The 20487-nt window shown below is 32.3% G+C and overlaps 1 long non-coding RNA gene across 1 annotated transcript; it reads left to right on the top strand.

Moving 5' to 3' along the window:
* The first annotated feature begins 2534 nt into the window (after window positions 1-2534).
* Window positions 2535-17307, top strand: LOC143078004 (uncharacterized). The gene is made up of 3 exons (XR_012978988.1): window positions 2535-2635; window positions 16169-16314; window positions 17202-17307. It is a non-coding gene; the product is annotated as an uncharacterized LOC143078004 (long non-coding RNA).
* The last annotated feature ends 3180 nt before the right edge of the window (window positions 17308-20487 follow it).

Genomic DNA, 20487 nt, shown 5'->3' with positions numbered 1-20487 from the left:
TTGTCCCTAACTTGCTTATATCAATTCTAAATAGTAATTCCCCTCACAATATTAAAAATTGTTGTCAACTATTTGAATGAATGCTTGTTGGTGAGAAACTCCTTATTAAAAGGTACTTGATTTCGGTAATAATGTATATGCTTTTCTTTTATTAGCTCACCTGGCCTAAAAGGCCATGTGAGCTTTTCTCATCACTTGGCGTCCGTCGACGTCGTCGTCGTCGTTAACAATTTTTCAAACATCTTCTCCTCTGAAACTACTGAATGGATTTGAATGAAACTTAGCATGATTGTTCCTTAGAGTATCCTGCACAAAGTGTGTGCTTCGATTTTTGATCCGTCAAAAAACATGGCCGCCGTTACTTAAAATAGAACATAGGGGTCAAATGCAGTTTTTGGCTTATATCTCAAAAACGAAAGCATTTAGAGCAAATCTGACATGGGGTAAAAATGTTCATTAGGTCAAGATCTATCAGCCCTGAAATTTTCAGATGAATCAAACAAACCATTGTTGGGTTGCTGTCACTTAATTGGTAATTTTAAGGAAATTTTGCAGTTTTTGGTCATTATCTTGAATATTATTATAGATAAAGATAAACTGTAAACAGCAAAAATGATCAACAAAGTAAGATCTACAAATAAGTTAATATGACCAAAATTGTCAATTGACCCCTTAAGGGGTTATTGTCCTTTAATGACAATTTTTCACAATTTGTTCATCATATTTGCTAACTTTAAAAAATCTTCTCCTCTGAAACTGCTGAATGGATTTGGATGAAACTTAGCATGATTGTTCCTTAGATTATCCTGCACAAAGTGTGTGCTTCGATTTTTGATCCGTCAAAAAACATGGCCGCCGTTACTTAAAATAGAACATAGGGGTCAAATGCAGTTTTTGGCTTATATCTCAAAAACGAAAGCATTTAGAGCAAATCTGACATGGGGTAAAAATGTTCATTAGGTCAAGATCTATCAGCCCTGAAATTTTCAGATGAAGCAAACAAACCATTGTTGGGTTGCTGCCAATTAATTGGTAATTTTAAGGAAATTTTGCAGTTTTTGGTCATTATCTTGAATATTATTATAGATACAGATAAACTGTTCATAGCAAAAATGTTAAGCAAAGTCAGATCTACAAATAAGTTAATATGACCAAAATTGTCAATTGACCTCTTAAGGAGTTATTGCCCTTTAAAGATTTTTTTCACAATTTGTTCATCATGTTGACTTACTTTAAAAAATCTTCTCCTTTGAAACTGCTGTATCAATTTCAGCCAAACTTAGGCTAAATGAGTTTTAGAGTTTCAGAGTATCTAGTATAAATTTTATATTTCATTTCCTTGTATGTCAAGAAACATAGCTCCTATGGCTAAAATAGAACATAGGAGAAAATGATTTTTTTGTTTGCTTTTGAAGAAAATAGGACGATTCAAAGAACATTTAAATAAATTGAAAAGCCAAAATAATCATTGATATGAGATTAAACCAAAAAAATTCAGGTGAGCGATTCAGGCTCTTGAGAGCCTCTTGTTTTTATATATTTCTCTCATAATTATCCACTGTCAATCCTTCTTTGTATATACATTGTTGCAGTTTTTCCTTAATTTGTCGCCATAACCATTTATTATCAATGCGTTAGTGCTAATAAAGTTATCTTATCTTAACTGATAACAAAAATCTGTAGCTCTATGGTTGTAAATAGTAAAAAAATAATATAAGGACCAAAAAGCTTCATATTCCAGAACTAATACATATTGTTTGCAACTATAAAATTCCATTTTTTGAATAACGTTTATTTTTTTAATGGAAAATATGGTAAACATATAAATAGCTTCTTCAAACAGACATTTTAGGTTTATTTTTAAGACACACTGGCAACAAATTTGTAAAAATTAAAATAATTTAGTCATTGTATTGCCATTAAACAACTTAACATGCCATTTGGTTGAGATAGATTGTGCTTAAAATCATTTTGTAGAAAAACTGCAAACTAAGGGATCAAAATAACAATAATAGATTTGAAATGTTACCATGAATAGCTAATTGTTAGCTAAACCTTTACTATAATGTGTATCTGGTGTATTTTTTCATGAAATTATTGTGACTTCACATGCATGCCATCAAAGAACCATCTTTTAGGTAAAGCTGTATATAAAACATTTGATCATACTCTTTACTCTTACAATATTGTGTGTAATATAAATAAGATAATATTAAGACATATCTTATATAATATAAATTAGAAAATAATAAGACATATCTTGTATAATATAAATGAGATATTATTAAAACAACAAGGAAGTGAATCATCAGGTTTACCTGCAAGACCTAATAAATCTTAATTTATAGAAAAAATATTTATATTTTATAATATCACAGTTATGTCCCTTTGTATGAAACAATTTATATATTATTATAAAATGAGAAAAAAAATGTATCCATGCTTATATTATTTTTATTTCCAAAATTGTGGTCATTTCTCTGCATATTTTATAGGAATGGATCTTCATTTCTCTCCATGTACACCGTGAAGGTTTCATCGAGTGTTTCTATTTGGAATTTGGTTGTCACTAGAGTAAGGCTGTAATGACCATTTACTAATTCTTGAAGAGGAAGCAGATTAACTGGCATTTCAGGTATTAGACCGTTCCAGGATATTACATACATTTCACTGTCTACAATATAAACACTAAATATAGATATAAGAAGATGTGGTATGAGTGCCAATGAGAGTACTTTCCATCCAAGTCACAATTTATAAAAGTAAACCATTATAGGTCAAAGAACCGTCTTCAACATGGAGCCTTGGCTTACACGGAATAGCCAGCTAAAAAGGGTCCCAAAAAAGGACTAGTGTAAAACCATTCAAACAGGAAAACCAACAGTCTAATCTTCATAAAAAATGAGAAAGAAGAAACATTTATGAACCACATCAACAAACATCACTGAACATCAGGTTCCTGACTTAGGACAGGTACAAACAAATGAAGGATGTACCAACTGTATGTTCACTGTACCTCCTGGGTTATTATGTTCTGATCACTAGTTATTAGTACCAAAATTAGCAAAATATCTTAAAAGTACATAAAGAATACACAAAATAAAAGTTACAACCTGAAGAAATTGGATAAATCATGAAAAATAATATAAAAAAAAACAGTTTAGATTTAAAAAGAAAGTGAATTGCTATGATATTTGATGAAAGTTTAGGAGTGACTGTTTTCTTGTAACATGGAGATGTAGTTTACATTTAAAGAAAATGCAGGATTATATTTTCTTAGAAGAAAATTGTTGTTTAAAAGATTGATTGAAAAATAAACATAAAATTCACTTTTTAATAGGTACAGACTATATGTACCCTTCGAGGTACCCTTTACATACTTGGTTCTTATGTTCTTATCACTGGTACAATTCAAAAAATGATACAATAGCAAATTATCTTAAAAGTGCAAAATAAAACTCTGAACAAAAGTTAGTACCTGAGGAAATTGGATAAATCATGAAAAATAATTTAAAAAAAAAAAAAAACAGTTTAGATTTGAAAAAAGGAGAGTGAATTGCTATGATGTTTGTTGAAAATTAAGGAGGGAATGTCCTCTTGTAACATGGAGATGTAATTTACATTTAAAGAAAATGCAGGATTATTTTTTCTTAGAAGAAAATTGTCATTTAAAAGATTGATAGAAAAATAAACATAAAATACACATTTCCTTAACTTTTATCAAATTTGACTCCCTAAAACATATGTAGCCTTTTATCCTATGTTATTATCTAAATGTGTTCTGCATGATAGAGATAATTATGTTAATGTCATATTAAATGGTATACAATCTTGTTAATGTTTTCTTTCCTCTAGAAATGGGATATTTTCTAATAAATACAAGTATTGATGCCTAGAGAAATGCCTTTACATTTTGGTAATGGGATTTTTTTCTATGATTAAGATTTGACTATGCTGATGTAATTATATTAATGACTTTGTGTTGATTGAAATGCACTAGATCATATTATATGCCTTTTGGATGTGGAAAGCTGATAATTTCTGTGAGATTTATAATGTTTTGTTTATTTCTCATTAAATTACACCTCTTTATCATCTATCCTGTCTTCCATGAGAATCTGATTCAGTTTTAGTTATGGGTTGTTTGCATACATTTTTTTTTGGTTGAAGTAGAGTGCAAGTTGTTTTGAACTCAATTCTTAAAAGGGACGTTTAAAAAGTCAGTCAGTGAAAATTATCAACATTTTTATTATTTGACTTAGAAGAAATATTTCATTCAGAAAAATATTGAAATTAAAAAGTTATCGGTTGAGTTCACAAAAAAAATTAAAAAAAATACCCACTTTATGTATTGGGTTCCTTGAAATGAGCTAAATAAAATGTGTTATGGTAGACACGAAAAAAATTATGGAAGTTGCAAGGCAGGAAGCACAACTATATTGTTTAGGACCTGATAATGAAATTTGGTGTTGATAAGAATGCCAAATATTTCTGAATTTGGAATATGAAAAAGTCTATTTTTACATACACATTATAGTTATTAGACACACAAATCTGCAAACTGCACCTGTCTATGTTTGAATGAAAGGTTACAGAGTTTACTGAATACTAAGATTACTTAATCTAAATTTTAATTACTTTAAACCTTAAAACCGAAATACATGTTTTTTGTAATGTATAAAATAATGTAAAAATTATACATGAAATTACACAATCTCCAAAATAATTGAAATACTCATATTACAATTGTCTCCCCTTTTTAATGGAATAAAATGAAATTGTCATTAAGCACTGAGTGGCCTCCCCTTTGTCATACACTAGTGACAATATCAACAGCTACAAATCATTTTAATGTATGTTTAACATTAAATATGGAAAAATTATTCTGCCATGCATCATTGAAAATAGCTTAAATGTTAACTTTAATGTCTTGTTGGACAAATGTGAATAGAAGTAATTGTAAATTTTACAAAATCTTCACATAAAAGCTTTGTCTACAAAAATAAAGAAAAAAATTGAAGAAAAATTGATCTGTTTTTAAACACCTGTATACAGAAGACTTTGTACGGTCCTGAGAATTTTACATCCCAGCATAACTTCAAATCGTATCTCAATAAAATATGATAATTAATCAACATTTAATAAGTTTTCCCATTTTAAATTAATCAATGTAGATTAAAGAGATAAGTGTTCATTATGCTAAGCCATGTTTAGAGAAAATATTTGAGGTCAGAAGTCAAACCAATATTGATATATACATATTAAAATTAATATTAATTGCTTTTTGTAATTTATATTATATATGAGTAATTCTTTAAAGGCATGACATAACCAATGTAAAACAAATTAAAAAAAAGAAAAAAACTATTAGTTATACACTAACAATGATATACCGGTACAGCAACAAATGTCAACCACTGAATTACAGGCTCAAGACAGACACATACAGTATTAGATATAAAAATGTTCTTATTCATTTATATATCAGTTTTCCCCCCTTGTGAGAAATTAGGATAATTCTTAAGAAATGACTATCTGTGAAAGAAAATTCCTGATAAGATTTACAAGTTAAACTGCAAATATGTACATGTATAAGTTTTCTGTAGTAACAAGACTTATGGATTTTGGAACACCTGATATTTGCATGACCAGGGGACTTGGTCAAGACTTCCTGGAATTGTCAGACTCCTGATAATTGCTTCAACTTAGGCTTCTCTATCCAAGACTTTAGCTTAATGAGTTGTTAAGACAATGGATATTTGCAAATTGGCTTAGGCCATTCTAGCTAAAGCTATTAGATTTTAAAGCATTTGATATTTGCTGGGCCTTAAATATGACAAGCTGAACTTAATTTTATGACACAAAATATTGACTTTGTTTCTGCACTTTTAGAGGTAGACCTGATTCAAGGGAGTTCATTCTTATAGCCAAATAAGAATTTCTCTTAAGTTACTAATATGTGCACCTTTTTATGCAGCTTTTGAAATAATGTAAAGATGTTGAGATTATATTGTCGAGTTAAAATTATTTTTTTGAAGTTTTATGAATGATCAATTACAAACGAAAGTGAACCAACGCCTGGTGAGTCTGTAGTACGGTAGAGTCCATAAAGTGGATACCTCGCCGGGTATGCAGGGTCGTTATGATAAAAAAAACATAAAATGTAGAGAGTCTTATAACAACAACACTTTAGGGACTGCTGCAGAAAATTTATTGATCGACATGTTTCGGTGCCTAGGGCACCGTCATCAGGATAAAAACAATACATAAAATCATGTTGAAGTACAAAATCGGGTTGTTAAAATTTAAACGTCACAATGTTACAATGGTAAGTAACGTTATTAATAGCAACGTACTGAAAGTGAAAGTGAAAGTTCATTGCAAGTATGTAAATAAACTATAAAAAAAATTAAAATAGAATGTTTTTGTTGTGAAAATGTTTGTTAAAATTATTCTGCCAACATGTGTGTGTCCTCTTGCATCGTGGAAAGAATAATACAATAAGTTGTCAGGCTGTGTATAGACTGTATAGGTTGTGTGGTCTGAATGTTCTGTTAAATTTCTTCCCCAAAATAGACGACATTTTATCAGCAATTCCGTACCATTTCGACTGGCTTCCCTTGGCCAGAGGTACTGCTTCCAATCGCGTCAGGAATGCTGTAAAATGTTTCGGTCGCCGAGAGTAAAGGACAAAGTATAAATATCACTGGTCTATGTTGAATTTAAACTATGTGTTCGTTCATCAAACTATCGGGAATGGCCAGTAATCCGTAAAAGTGGTTGTATCTCGAGGGTTGTATGTTTGATTAACATATTTTCGGGAGCATCAGATTGAATTTGAAGAATACGAAATCGGGTGCATTTAATTTCAAAGGAATTCTGTTAGAGAGAAATAATTTCCTATCACTGTTCTTTTCCTCCTTAAGGCTCGTTTTGGGTTAAGATGGTCCGTTATTATCTATTTCTTTTCTTGTGGTTGATGGCAGCATTCTCGGAAGGTTCCTGTGGGTGCCTCAATAAAATATAACTTTGTTTATTCTGTGCGAATGGCTAGTATGATTAGCGCTGGTTGCAACGGCGGTTTCCTTACGGAATGCAGGGGTTCACGATAAAAAATAAAATCAATTACAAACGAAAGTGAACCGATTTTGTACTTCAACATGATTTTATGTATTGTTTTTATCCTGATGACGGTGCCCTAGGCACCGAAACATGTCGATCAATAAATTTTCTGCAGCAGTCCCTAAAGTGTTGTTGTTATAAGACTCTCTACATTTTATGAATGATGTTCATTCTGTTTTGTAAAATTTATGACTAAGATTACCATATAAAGAAAATATAACTAATGGAAAAGTTTTCATCATTGAAAGAACAGTCCATCATTAGATAAATGAACATTTTAATTGCTTCAAAAATATAAAATTTGACTGGATTTGTGTTGTTGATTTATTTGCCTGCAATCGGTGAAATGAAGTTGTAATAAAATTGTAAGCTGTATAATTGTTTATAATGGATATTATATGATGTGTATTTTATCATCTTTTGTGTTCCGAGACAAATATTAAGTGATATACACCAAAGTATTAAATCAAAGTATTGTTCAATGGCTATTAACATTTTTTAACTGTAATATGATTCATAGAACCCTTCCTTTGGGACAGAAATATATCTGTCCTCTATTTTAAAGAAATATTTATTGAATTCTTTAATCAATCATGCTACTGAAATATTTTCACCATTTTAAAGAAAGCAGCCAGTTTTCTTATCACAATTCCCTGATCTATATTGATATATAAGGTGATATACATGAATTAAAACAGGTGCTTTAGTTAATTTACAATTACCAGCTAACCACTGAATACTTTAACCATGTTGACGTCCGTACTTTCACCTATAATGGTTTACTTGTTACAAATTGTGACTTGGAAGGAAAGTTGTCTCATTTGGCACTTATACCACATCTTCTCATATCTATTTTTTAGATATAAGAAGATGTGGTATAAGACAACTCTCCATCCATGTCACAATGTGTAAAATTAAACCACTTTAGGTCAAAGTATGGTCTTCAACACAGAGCCTTGGGTCACACAAAACAGCAAGTTATAAAGGACCCCCAAAAATGACTAGTGTAAAGCCAATGGTCTTATCTATATAAAAAACAAGGAACAAGAATTATTTATGAACCACATAAACAAATGACAACTACTTAACATCATTAGTTTTTGTAATTAATTTATGCTCCACCTTCCAAAGTTATGTTTTCTGGTCTTGTGTTAATTTCTCCCCCTGAATATTAGTCCTGTATCAAGTTAAAGGTTTGGATAAAAGTAGTTGACCTTGAAGTTGTGCTTACATCAACTTGAAACTTGGTAAAAATGTTCATTTTGATGTACACTTTAATAGTCTTCTCTTAGCCTGGTATCCCGGCCCGATATCTAGCTGCACCTCGTACTGACAAGGTTAGCCAGGATCCCAGGCTAAGTCTTCTCTTAGAACAGAGTTATTGTTCTTTGTTCTTCATTGTTTACAAATACGGCTTGAGGTCAGCTTGCAAAATATTTGCCTCATTTCTTATATTAGTGAAGAGTTTATAATGGGTTCACTTTACATGGCATGATATATATTCTATAGTGGCAGATCTAGATTCTAATTTTTATCTAGATAAGAAATGTCAGATGTTTTCCTACAAGCATAGTACAAATGTATACCTACTGAAGTGAAAGTTTACCAGTACATTTAGGCAATATAGTACTTTCCTTGGCAAAAAAATAACACTAATAAAAAATCTATAATAAAGAAAAACAGATTTACTGTTCAGCCCTTGTCAGATTGTAAATTTTTACTTTGAGCCGATATGTATGGACCAGTGATTCTATATCACAGTTTCTCTGAATCTCTAGATTATTGCCTTAGAAAAAACTTATATTATTCGTGCTGTTAAGTTGACCCTAGTGCTGAAACTGAGCTAAGAAATTGTTTTGGTTTTGTATCTAAAATGTTTTGAATGTACCTACAATTGTATTAATGGCACCTTGTTAATGGTCATTTGATTTTACGATATATCATAATATCAAGCTGCGACTTAATTACTTCTTTGTATGTCCCGAACGTTAGTAAGTCCAACATTAAAAAGAAACCCAATTAATCTGGTGTGATAAATATCTCGTTTAGTTTTTAAGGGCACAGGAAATATGATTCAATTTCTTAAATTCGTTTTTTTAATACACAGTATTCCGTACCTGTGGAGCAGTTATCAGGTTGCACCATCTACCTCTTACAGTTAAATATATTTTAAATGATGATGGAGTCAGCCTGAGACCCATTAAGATTTAACATTGTCAATATTATTTATGGGGAAAAATAATATTCGTAGCTACCGATTGAGAAAACACTATATTCTCCTAATGATTTCTGTCAACATGATAAACTCTTTGAAGTTATGCAAGAGTTACATGAAAAATGGATTCTTACTGTTTTTACAAAACATTAGAATTTGTTTGATATTTCAAAGAAAAGAGCTCATTTTCATATTAATCAAGCAGTTGTGCTTTTATTTTTGCAAGATGCAAACTTTTGAAGTTCTAAGTTTGTATTGAATCTAGGTGCATAAATGTTGATACAATTTCTTACATGATTTTCACGTTAAGATTTTATCATGTCCATACACTTCTAATGTAGTTTTTGTTTTTGTTTTTCCTATAATTTATGCACATATATCAAAATTGTCAGTTTAAGCTTTAGATGTGATAGATATTCATAAAATACATGATTATAAATTATTAGTTTTCTGTCCAAAAATGATTAACTAAAAGTGCATATTTTTATTAAGCTCTGATGTGCACAACATAAATGATTTGTTGGAGTTATCCCACTTAGTCATGAAGTACTTTAGCAGCTCCACTCCACGAGGTAGATTTAGAAAAAAGATGAATCAGTTTTGTTGACTTTCAAATACTTATTTTCAGAGTATGTCTGAGATTATCCCCAGTTTTTGGTGGGATTTGTGTTTCCCAGTCTTTAGTTTTCTATGGTGTGTCTATCTAACTGTTAATGTTTTGGACATCCCATATGTTCATAAACTCTGAATGTTTTGGACATCCCATATGTTCCCAAACTCTGAATGTTTTGGACATTCCATATGTTCCCAAACTCTGAATGTTTTGGACATCCCATATGTTCCCAAACTCTGAATGTTTTGGACATCCCATATGTTCCCAAACTCTTGAATGTTTTGGACATTCCATATATTCCCAAACTCTGAATGTTTTGGACATCCCATATGTTCCCAAACTGATCTGTGAATGTTTTGGACATCCCATATGTTCCCAAACTTATCTGTGATGTTTTGGACATCCCATATGTTCCCAAACTGAATGTTTTGGACATCCCATATGTTCCCAATCTATGAATGTTTTGGACATTCCATATGTTCCCAAACTGATCTGTGAATATTTTGGACATCCCATATGTTCCCAAACTGATCTGTGATGTTTTGGACATCCCATATGTTCCCAAACCGATCTATGAATGTTTTGGACATCCCATATGTTTCCAAACTGATCTGTGAATGTTTTGGTCATTCCATATGTTCCCAAACTCTGAATGTTTTGGACATCCTATATGTTCCCAAACCAATCTGTGAATGTTTTAGACATCCCATACATGTATGTTTCCAAACTGATCTGTGAATGTTTTGAACATCCCATATGCTCCCTAACTCTGAATGTTTTGGACATCCTATATGTTCCCAAACCGATCTGTGAATGTTTTGGACATCCCATATGTTCCCAAACTGATCTGTGAATGTTTTGAACATCCCATATGCTCCCAAACTCTGAATGTTTTGGACATCCTATATGTTCCCAAACTGATCTGTGAATGTTTTTGGTCATCCCATTTGTTCCATAGCCTATCTGAGGATGTTTTGGACTTCCCAATTTTTCCCAAGCCTCTCTGAATGTTTTGGAATTCCAGTTATCCCATTTGTTCCCAAATCTATCTGTAAATGTTTAGGACTTGCCCATATGTTCCCAAGCCTCTCTGTTAATGTTTTGACTTGCCAATATGTTACCAAGCCTATCTGTTAATGTTTAGGACTTGCCCATATGTTCCCAAGCCTATCTGTTAATGTTTTGACTTGCCAATATGTTCCCAAGCCTATCTGTTAATGTTTTGACTTGCCAATATGTTCCCAAGCCTATCTGTTAATGTTTAGGACTGTCCCATATGTTCCCAAGCCTATCTGTTAATGTTTAGGACTGTCCCATATGTTCCCAAGCCTATCTGTTAATGTTTAGGACTTGCAAATATGTTCCCAAGCCTATCTGTTAATGTTTAGGACTTGCCAATATGTTCCCCAGCCTATCTGTAAATGTGTTGACTTGCCAATATGTTCCCAAGCCTATCTGTTAATGTTTAGGACTTTCCCGTATGTTCCTAAGCCTATCTGTTAATGTTTTGACTTGCCAATATGTTCCCAAGCCTATCTGTTAATGTTTAGGACTTGGCCATATGTTCCCAAACCTATCTGTTAATGTTATGACTTGTCCATATGTTCCTAAGCCTTTCTGTTAATGTTTGTGATTTGCCCATTTGTTCCCAAACCTATCTGTTAATGTTATGACCTGCCCATATGTTCCCAAACCTATCTGTTAATATTTAGGACTTGCCAATTTGTTCTAAAACCTATCTGTTAATGTTTAGGACTTGCCCATTTGTTCCCAAGCCTATCTGTTAATGTTTAGGACTTGCCCATTTGTTCGAAAACCTATCTGTAAATGTTTAGGACCTGCCCATATGTTCTCAAGCCTATCTGTTAATGTTTAGGACTTGCCCATTTGTTCGAAAACCTATCTGTAAATGTTTAGGACCTGCCCATATGTTCTCAAGCCTATCTGTTAATGTTTAGGACTTTCCCATATGTTCCCAAACCTATCTGTTAATGTTATGACTTGCCCATATGTTGCCAAACCTATCTGTTAATGTTTAGGACTTGCCCATATGTTCCCAAGCCTATCTGTTAATGTTTTGACTTGCCAATATGTTCCCAAGCCTATCTGTTAATGTTTAGGACTGTCCCATATGTTCCCAAGCCTATCTGTTAATGTTTTGGACTTCCCAATTTTTCCCAAGCCTCTCTGAATGTTTTGGAATTCCAGTTATCCCATTTGTTCCCAAATCTATCTGTAAATGTTTAGGACTTGCCCATATGTTCCCAAGCCTCTCTGTTAATGTTTTGACTTGCCAATATGTTACCAAGCCTATCTGTTAATGTTTAGGACTTGCCCATATGTTCCCAAGCCTATCTGTTAATGTTTAGGACTTACCCGTATGTTCCTAAGCCTATCTGTTAATGTTTTGACTTGCCAATATGTTCCCAAGCCTATCTGTTAATGTTTAGGACTTGGCCATATGTTCCCAAACCTATCTGTTAATGTTATGACTTGTCCATATGTTCCTAAGCCTTTCTGTTAATGTTTGTGATTTGCCCATATGTTCCCAAACCTATCTGTTAATATTTAGGACTTGCCAATTTGTTCTAAAACCTATCTGTTAATGTTTAGGATTTGCCCATTTGTTCCCAAACCTATCTGTTAATGTTTAGGACTTGCCCATTTGTTCGAAAACCTATCTGTAAATGTTTAGGACCTGCCCATATGTTCTCAAGCCTATCTGTTAATGTTTAGGACTTTCCCATATGTTCCCAAACTTATCTGTTAATGTTATGACTTGCCCATATGTTGCCAAACCTATCTGTTAATGGTTAGGACTTGCCCATATGTTACCAAGCTTATCTGTAAATGTTTAGGACTTGCCCATTTGTTCCCAAGCCTATCTCAGTATCTGTTAGTTTTTAGGAACTGCCGATTTGTTTCAAAACCTGTGTTTAGGACTTGCCCATTTGTTCCCAAGCCTATCTGTTACAGTAAGAACTTGTCCATTTGTTCCTTATCTGATTCAGTTTAGTCTAGAATTTGTATTTGCAGCTAAATCAAATTGATGTATTTTATGATGGACTTATCTTTAATGCAAACTCTGTTTTTATGGCCCTGCAACAAAGTTGTCGGTGCTATATAGTTTTACCCTTGTCCGAAATTCTGATATTCCGTAATTCCGTAATTCCGTCATTCCGCAACAAACCATTATACAGAGTTTTTTTCTAAACGCCTTCAGATATTGGGCTGGTTTTTGGTATGTGAGTTACAGATCAAGTTTAAGTTTAGTTCTGCTCCGCTAATTTTTGCTGAAATTACGGGCTTTGGACTTTGAGAATTTGTTGAAAATCGTTGAAAATCACAGTTATACAGACTTTTTTCTAAACACCTTCAGATATTGGGCTGATTTTTTATATGTGAGTTAACTATGATGAATTACAGATCAAGTTTGAGTTTCGTTTCGCTCCACTAACTTTTGCCGAAATTACGGTCTTTGGACTTTGAGAAATTGTTGAAAATCACAGTTATAGACTTTTGAGAAATTGTTGAAAATCACAGTTATAGACTTTTGAGAAATTGTTGAAAATCACAGTTATAGACTTTTTTTCTAAACACCTTCAGATATTGGGCTGATTTTTGGTATGTGAGTTAACCATGATGAGTAACAGATCAAGTTTAAGTTTAGTTCCGCTCCACTAATTTATGCCGAAATTACTGGCTTTGGACTTTGAGAATTTGTTGAAAATCATAGTTAAACGGTCTTTTTTTCTAAACGCCTTCAGATATTGCGCTGATCTTTAGTATGTGAGTTAACCATGATGAGTTTCATGTCAAGTTAAAGTTTAGTTCTGCTCTGCTAATTTTTGCTGAAATTACGGGCTATGGACTTTGATAAATTATTGATACAGAATTTTTTTTTCTATACGCCTCCAGATTTTGAGCTGATGTTTGATATGTGAGACTACCAACATGTTTGTGTCCACATGTGTTTATATTGAAATTGTAGATTTTTCAACTTTTTGGGACGGGGCCATTCGTGTCGCTTTGACACATCTAGTTTTTTTTAGCTCACCTGGCCTAAAAGGCCAAGTGAGCTTTTCTCATCACTTGGCGTCCGGCGTCCATCGTCTGTCGTCTGTCGTCGTTAACTTTTACAAATCTTCTCCTCTGAAACTACTGGGCCAAATCAAACCAAACTTGGCCACAATCATCATTGGGGTATCTAGTTTAAAAAATGTGTCCGGTGACCCGGCCAACCAACCAAGATGGCCGCCATGGCTAAAAATAGAACATAGGGGTAAAATGCAGTTTTTGGCTTATAACTCAAAAACCAAAGCATTTAGAGCAAATCTGACTGGGGTAAAATTGTTTATCAGGTCAAGATCTATCTGTCCTGAAATTTTCAGATGAATCAGACAACCCGTTGTTGGGTTGCTGCCCCTAAATTGACAATTTTAAGGAAATTTTACTGTTTTTGGTTATTATCTTGAATATTATAATAGATAGAGAGTGCCACGCTCTTTGCACGTTAAGAACCCTTGCAACAACTCTTTGAGGGGTCCGTAGGTGGCCTGTTGCAAGGCAAAATTTCTGTCCCTATCCAATATACCCTCATTTTCCAGTGGCAGTCCAAATTTCCCCGACCATCATCCTAGATGGCCTCTATTACAACAACCTACCTATTGTATTTATTGTGAACTTGTTCTCGTCCTGAATATGCATGAAATATTTGCCACTGGACGTTAAGCAACCAACAATCAATCAATCAATCTGAAACCAAAGTATTTAGAGCAAATCTGACAAGGGATAATTTGTTTATCAGGTCAAGATCTATCTGCCCTGAAGTTTTCAGACAAAACAGACACCCTGTTGTTGGGTTGCTGCCCCAGAATTAGTAATTTTAAGGAAATTTTGCAGTTTTTGGTTATTATCTTGAATATTATAATAGATAGAGATAAACTGTAAACAGCAATAATGTTCAGCAAAGTAAGATCTACAAATAAGTCAACATGACCAAAATTGTCAAGTTACCCCTTAAGGAGTTATTGCCCTTTATAGTCATTTTTTAACAATTTTCATAAATTTTTGTAAAATTTTGTAAATTTGTAGAATATATTTTCCACTGTAATTACTTGGCCAAGTTCATTATAGATAGAGATAACTGTAGCAAGAAGAATGTCCAGTAAAGTAAGATCTACAAACACATCATGATCACCAAAACACAATTTTGTCATGAATTTATCTGTGTCCATTGTTTAATATGCACATATACCAAGGTGAGCGACACAGGCTCTTGAGAGCCTCTAGTTTAAATTAAGTTTATATATGAAATTGGAATGACATGATGTACAAGTGTTATGTTCATCAATATGAAAAATGTTTATGGCATCAATTATTTGTAGACATATTTTATAAGAAAAATAACTTTTGTCAGTGCATTCTAAGACTTCTTTGGAGGGAAATGGATTTTAAATAGATCATGCAGAAATCGTCTGTTCTTGTGTCAAATCCAAATTTCAAATGATATACTGGCACAGACTTTTGTTGAAGTATCATTACTACGATTTAGATTTACCGAGTAACCAACATATCTTCATAACTGCTGCTTGTTTACTGCACCTCATAAAACAAATGTTCTTGAATGATCTTTGTAGTTCTTGAATGAATCATATTTCTGTTTTAATGAAATATGAGACAAATATTCTGCAACCATGAAGATGTAATATTTAAGGAAATTTTATGGTATTATATTTTTACAGCTTGAATTACAAAAAGCTGCAAAAAATTCTGCCAATCAGTCTTACTAACAACAAACATCCATTTAATTAATGAGTTTACTAATCACACCTCTGTCCTCACAGTATAGGTGCAGTTCAGTTTCGGTTCTGGCAAGACAAATTTTCTCAAAAACCATTTGTGCATTAATGAGTTAGCTCCCCTAAATGTGCATGCTGTACCGTTTATCAAATAAAGGAATTCACATTAGTAGCTGTGATAATTACAGCATGTATATCTCCAAGCTTTGTGATGTCGGCTAATGTGCATACAACTTGAGATTTATGGGTCTAAGCTTGGCATGTGATTTGTAACGGCATACCACTATTTAATTAGCATTGCTTTGCACTAAATAGAAACATTTTAAAGATGAAAACATATTTAACAGTGCTGGTGTAATTTAAGTAATGAAATGGCTTTGGCTCTCTGTTGCTGTTATATTTCTGTTTTTCTTTCAGTCTGGATGACGATGTTGACATGTAAAGATCTATTAATAAGTTATTACAAAGATGGCGCTTTTGACCTGTAAATATCTTATTAATAAGTTATTACGAAGGTGGCGCTGTTGACCTGTAAATATCTTATTAATAAGCGTTAACCTGAGGTAATTATCATGTCAGTTAATGATGGCATCATAACATTAGGGCACCATAATAAAGCAGGCATTTATTGCTGGATATTGCCATGTTTTTATAGCTCTCCATATTTTTAGGGGCGTTAAAATTGAAATTCTTAAATTTCAACTCTATTTAGATATATTTAAATTGGCATAATATTTGTAACAATTGACTTTTTTTTTGAGAAAAAAATATTTTAAGATTGAATTTAAGTTAAAATAAGTTTAAAAGTTTCAGAACTTTCCAGTGTTTTTACTTGTGAGATTTTTTTGTGAAAATAATTGCAGCACTTTCAGCTGGGGCATAAGTATGAACAATAGGAGATCTTGGATACATTTTAAAGAAACAGCAACCTAACAACTTAAAGACAGGTGTCTTTAAAGTATATTTATAAGCTTTTAGTAAAAAGTAAGTGGCCTAGGTGGTCTCAGTACTTCTACTACCGTAATCAATGTGAATTCAAACCTTGCTTGTGCAGGTACACCTGGCTCCAATCTTAATTGACTAGAATTGTCAGTTTTCCTATCTCCGGGAAATCTGGCTTCCTCTACAAATAAAAACTGGTTGCCATGAAATAGCCCAAATGTGGAACTTAAAAGTGTCGTTAAAACACCAACAAGCAATCAATCAAGTCACAATTCTTATAGAATATAATAAACAATAAATATCAATGACATCTGATCAGCATCACAAAAAGTCTTATGACCAAAGTTGATAATAAGTGTACTTTAGGTTTTTTTTTTTAAAGTGATCACTTGGAAAGCAAAGTAATTAACTACAAATAATTCAAAAGCCTGGAACTGAAATTACAGATGAGCGATATCAGGCTCTCATGAGCCTCTTGTTGATATTTATCTTAATTTTCTGTTAATAGGTTTGTTATAAAAAGAGAAAAGTTACTGAGACAGTGACAAAGAAAGAAGACACAGAATTGTGTATTTCCCAAGACAATCTGAATGAAATATTGAGCAACACAGGTGACAAGGCAAGCCAAACTATTTTTATGGATCAGTTGTAGAACAAAAAACGATTAAAAATAAATATGGCATGCGTGTCAATGAGACAGTAACCCAAGAACAAAATCAAAGCTAGAAGTCAACACTTTCTCTTCAACATAACAGTTGTCTATACAGTAAGAACAGGTGCCTTGTGGCCAAGTGGTCTAAGTAGTTACTACTGTAATCACTAGCCAGTCAACACTGAGGTTGTGAGTTCGAACCCAGCTCATGCAGGAGCTTTTGACTCCAATCTTAATTGACTAGGATTGTCAGTTTTCCTAACAAAGGTCAGTGGTTTTCTCCGGTCACTCCAGCTTCCTCCACCAATAAAAACTGGCTGCCACGAAATATCCCAAAAGCAGTGCTTAAAAATGGCGTTAAAACACAAGAAATCAATCAAGTATACACAGGCAAATTTCACTCACATCAATTTCACGTGAAATTCACATCAATTTCACCTCAAACGAGCTTATACATGAAACTCAATTAAAATCAGTTTTTGTGAGTTTCACGCGATTCACATGTGAAACTCGTGTGAATATCACATGAAAATCACGTAATTTTTTTTCATGTGAAATTCACATGAATTTTTAAAATAGAGTAATTCAAATAACATCTAAATTTTCAAATTTAATCAAAATCATGAAAATTTTTAAAAAAAAATGTTGTAAATTTCACGTGAAATTCATGTGAAAAATTTCACATCAGATTCCTGTGAATCGCAATTCACGTGAAATTCACATGAAAATTTTCACTTGAGTTTCATGTATAAGCTCGATTGAGGTGAATCTTACGTGAAATTTTTCATGTGAATTTCATGTGAGATTCATGTGAAACAAATTTTGCCTGTGTACAGTAAGAACACACATTGAAAATATACTGAAAACTTGAGTACAAATACATTTACGGAAAAATAGTAAGAATATCTAATGAGCATTTGAATGTTAACAAGCAAAAGAGACGAAAGTTAAAGATGGTGTATCTGTTACATGATACAGTAAAGGAATTAGACTAAGTACTGTGAAAGAAATTTGTCGCTCACTTTTAAATAATTTCTATCAAATGTTTGTAATCATATCTATGGAGACAAATTTTTGTTTACATAACAACTTGATTATGACGGGTATTAATAGTAAGAAAACATTCCCGTCTATAGAGATAGCACTCTGTGTTATTCCCCGTATCAAATTAACAGATCTGAGGTATGATTTATGTCCATTATGTGTTTTGTAGCCACCCTGATAACAATAGTATTTAATATGCAAAATCATGCATACAAAATTATCCACAGGTTGCTTATAACATTTTCACAATTGAACAATAGGTTTTATGTAACTAGTCAAATTTCCTATCCAGCTGATACGATGAGGAATGGCTTCATCCTACAGTTTTATATCCAACCTGTTGTTCGGTAAAGAATTACGTTAGGTCAGTACCCTATGGTATCCCTAATTGAATATCAACTTTGTGCTCATGAATATTTCAGATTTTAACTGAAACCAATATAAAGCTGGTCATAATAAACAATACATAGTTCCTTTATGACAGGACATATAATATTCTTATAAAGATACCAGTCATATTTTATGGCCTATTTTTGGAGCCCAAGATCTCTTTATTGGAAAAGAATAGATTCAATCTTTTTGTTCTGTTTGGTATAAAGTTATAAAGGCATCCTGTTGTGTGGAAATTGAAAATATTTAGTTTCATTTTACAAAACGTCTTTTTATGTAAATTTTTACTTAATATACATTATTTGTACATTTCCTACCTATTAGATTTTTGTTATACAACAGTTAAGGCTTAAAAGTACTAATGTTGGCTCTAAAAAGCTGGTAAAGGTTTGAAGAAATGGTGTGGTGAAACTTATATATTTGTCAGTGTGTGACTGAGTTGAAATGGTTATGATACACCACATTCATTTTGAATCAGCTGTTTATTTATATTGTGAACTAACATTTTGATTGATTGATTGATTGATTGATTGGCTTGCTTATAAAATTATTTTAGACAATTAACCAACTTGGCCCTTTGGTAAAAAAACCAATGAGGGGGGGCAAGGGGGTCCCAATAACAACAAAACAGCAAATTGATTTGGCTCATAACAGATAACAAGGAATTAAAATGGACAAAAACAGATAACAGTATTTAATATTGAAATAATATGGTCTTTGACAAATCAGTATTTCTTATTACGGATATAATCCTTTGTAATGCATTCCATTTTCTATGACTATGTTTTTAGTATTAATTTATGTATCTAGAATGTGTTTAAATTACTAGTCAATATATTATAATATTTTTTATACGCTCGTTAACGGAACGTATTATGGTATACTGTTGTCCGTCTGTTGTCAACATGTCGGACATTTACTCAAAAACTCTTTAACCAATTTGCATTAAACTTTGGGAAATTGTTTATATCTATTGACGTGAGCTCCCTTTTTGTTTTTTTTATATAAATTTTAGATTTTAAGTTTCTGGGTAATGGGTTTTTATTCAATAAAATTGTTTTTTTTTCTTCAGTTTTCTGATAATATCTCAAAAATGCTTTCACAAAGCAAGGAATTTGGTGAATTGATTATATATTAACTTGAGGTCACTTTCATTTTTTTATAAATTTTAGATTTTACGTTTCCGAGTTAACGGGTTTTATTAATTAAAAAGGGGAGATTTTCCAGTTTTCAGCAGTTCTCATGAAACTTTGCTGAAATGTTTATATCTATTGTTGTAAACTCCCTTTCGATTTTTATTAATTTTCGATTTTATGTTATTGAGTTAAGGGATTTCATTCATTAGAAAAAGGTGGTATTTTCTAGTTTTCAAAAATAACTCAAAAATGCTTTCAGCAGTTCTCATGACACGTTGGTGTATTGTTTATATATATTGACTGAAGCTCCCTTTGTTGCTAATAAAAAAACTGACAGAAAAGAATTTGAATATTCTGACTTTTTCTAAATGACCATCTAATGAGGTGTGTGAATTTTTCTTAATAAGACTATGAGGCAAAGTGGTATATAGGGTAGAAAAATCAAAAGCACCAATTATAAGCATGCAATTTATCAAGTACTTAGAACGAATTTTGACACTCCAAAAGCAATTTATTCCACTATTTTCAAAGGCCTTATTTGAACAATTTTTTATTAGGTTTTTGATTGTACC

Source organism: Mytilus galloprovincialis, chromosome 6 (assembly GCF_965363235.1).
Source record: "Mytilus galloprovincialis chromosome 6, xbMytGall1.hap1.1, whole genome shotgun sequence".
In the NCBI taxonomy this organism is placed as follows: domain Eukaryota; kingdom Metazoa; phylum Mollusca; class Bivalvia; order Mytilida; family Mytilidae; genus Mytilus; species Mytilus galloprovincialis.
The sequence above is the reverse complement of the archived record's forward strand: the minus strand, read 5'-3'. Positions and strand labels throughout refer to the sequence as shown.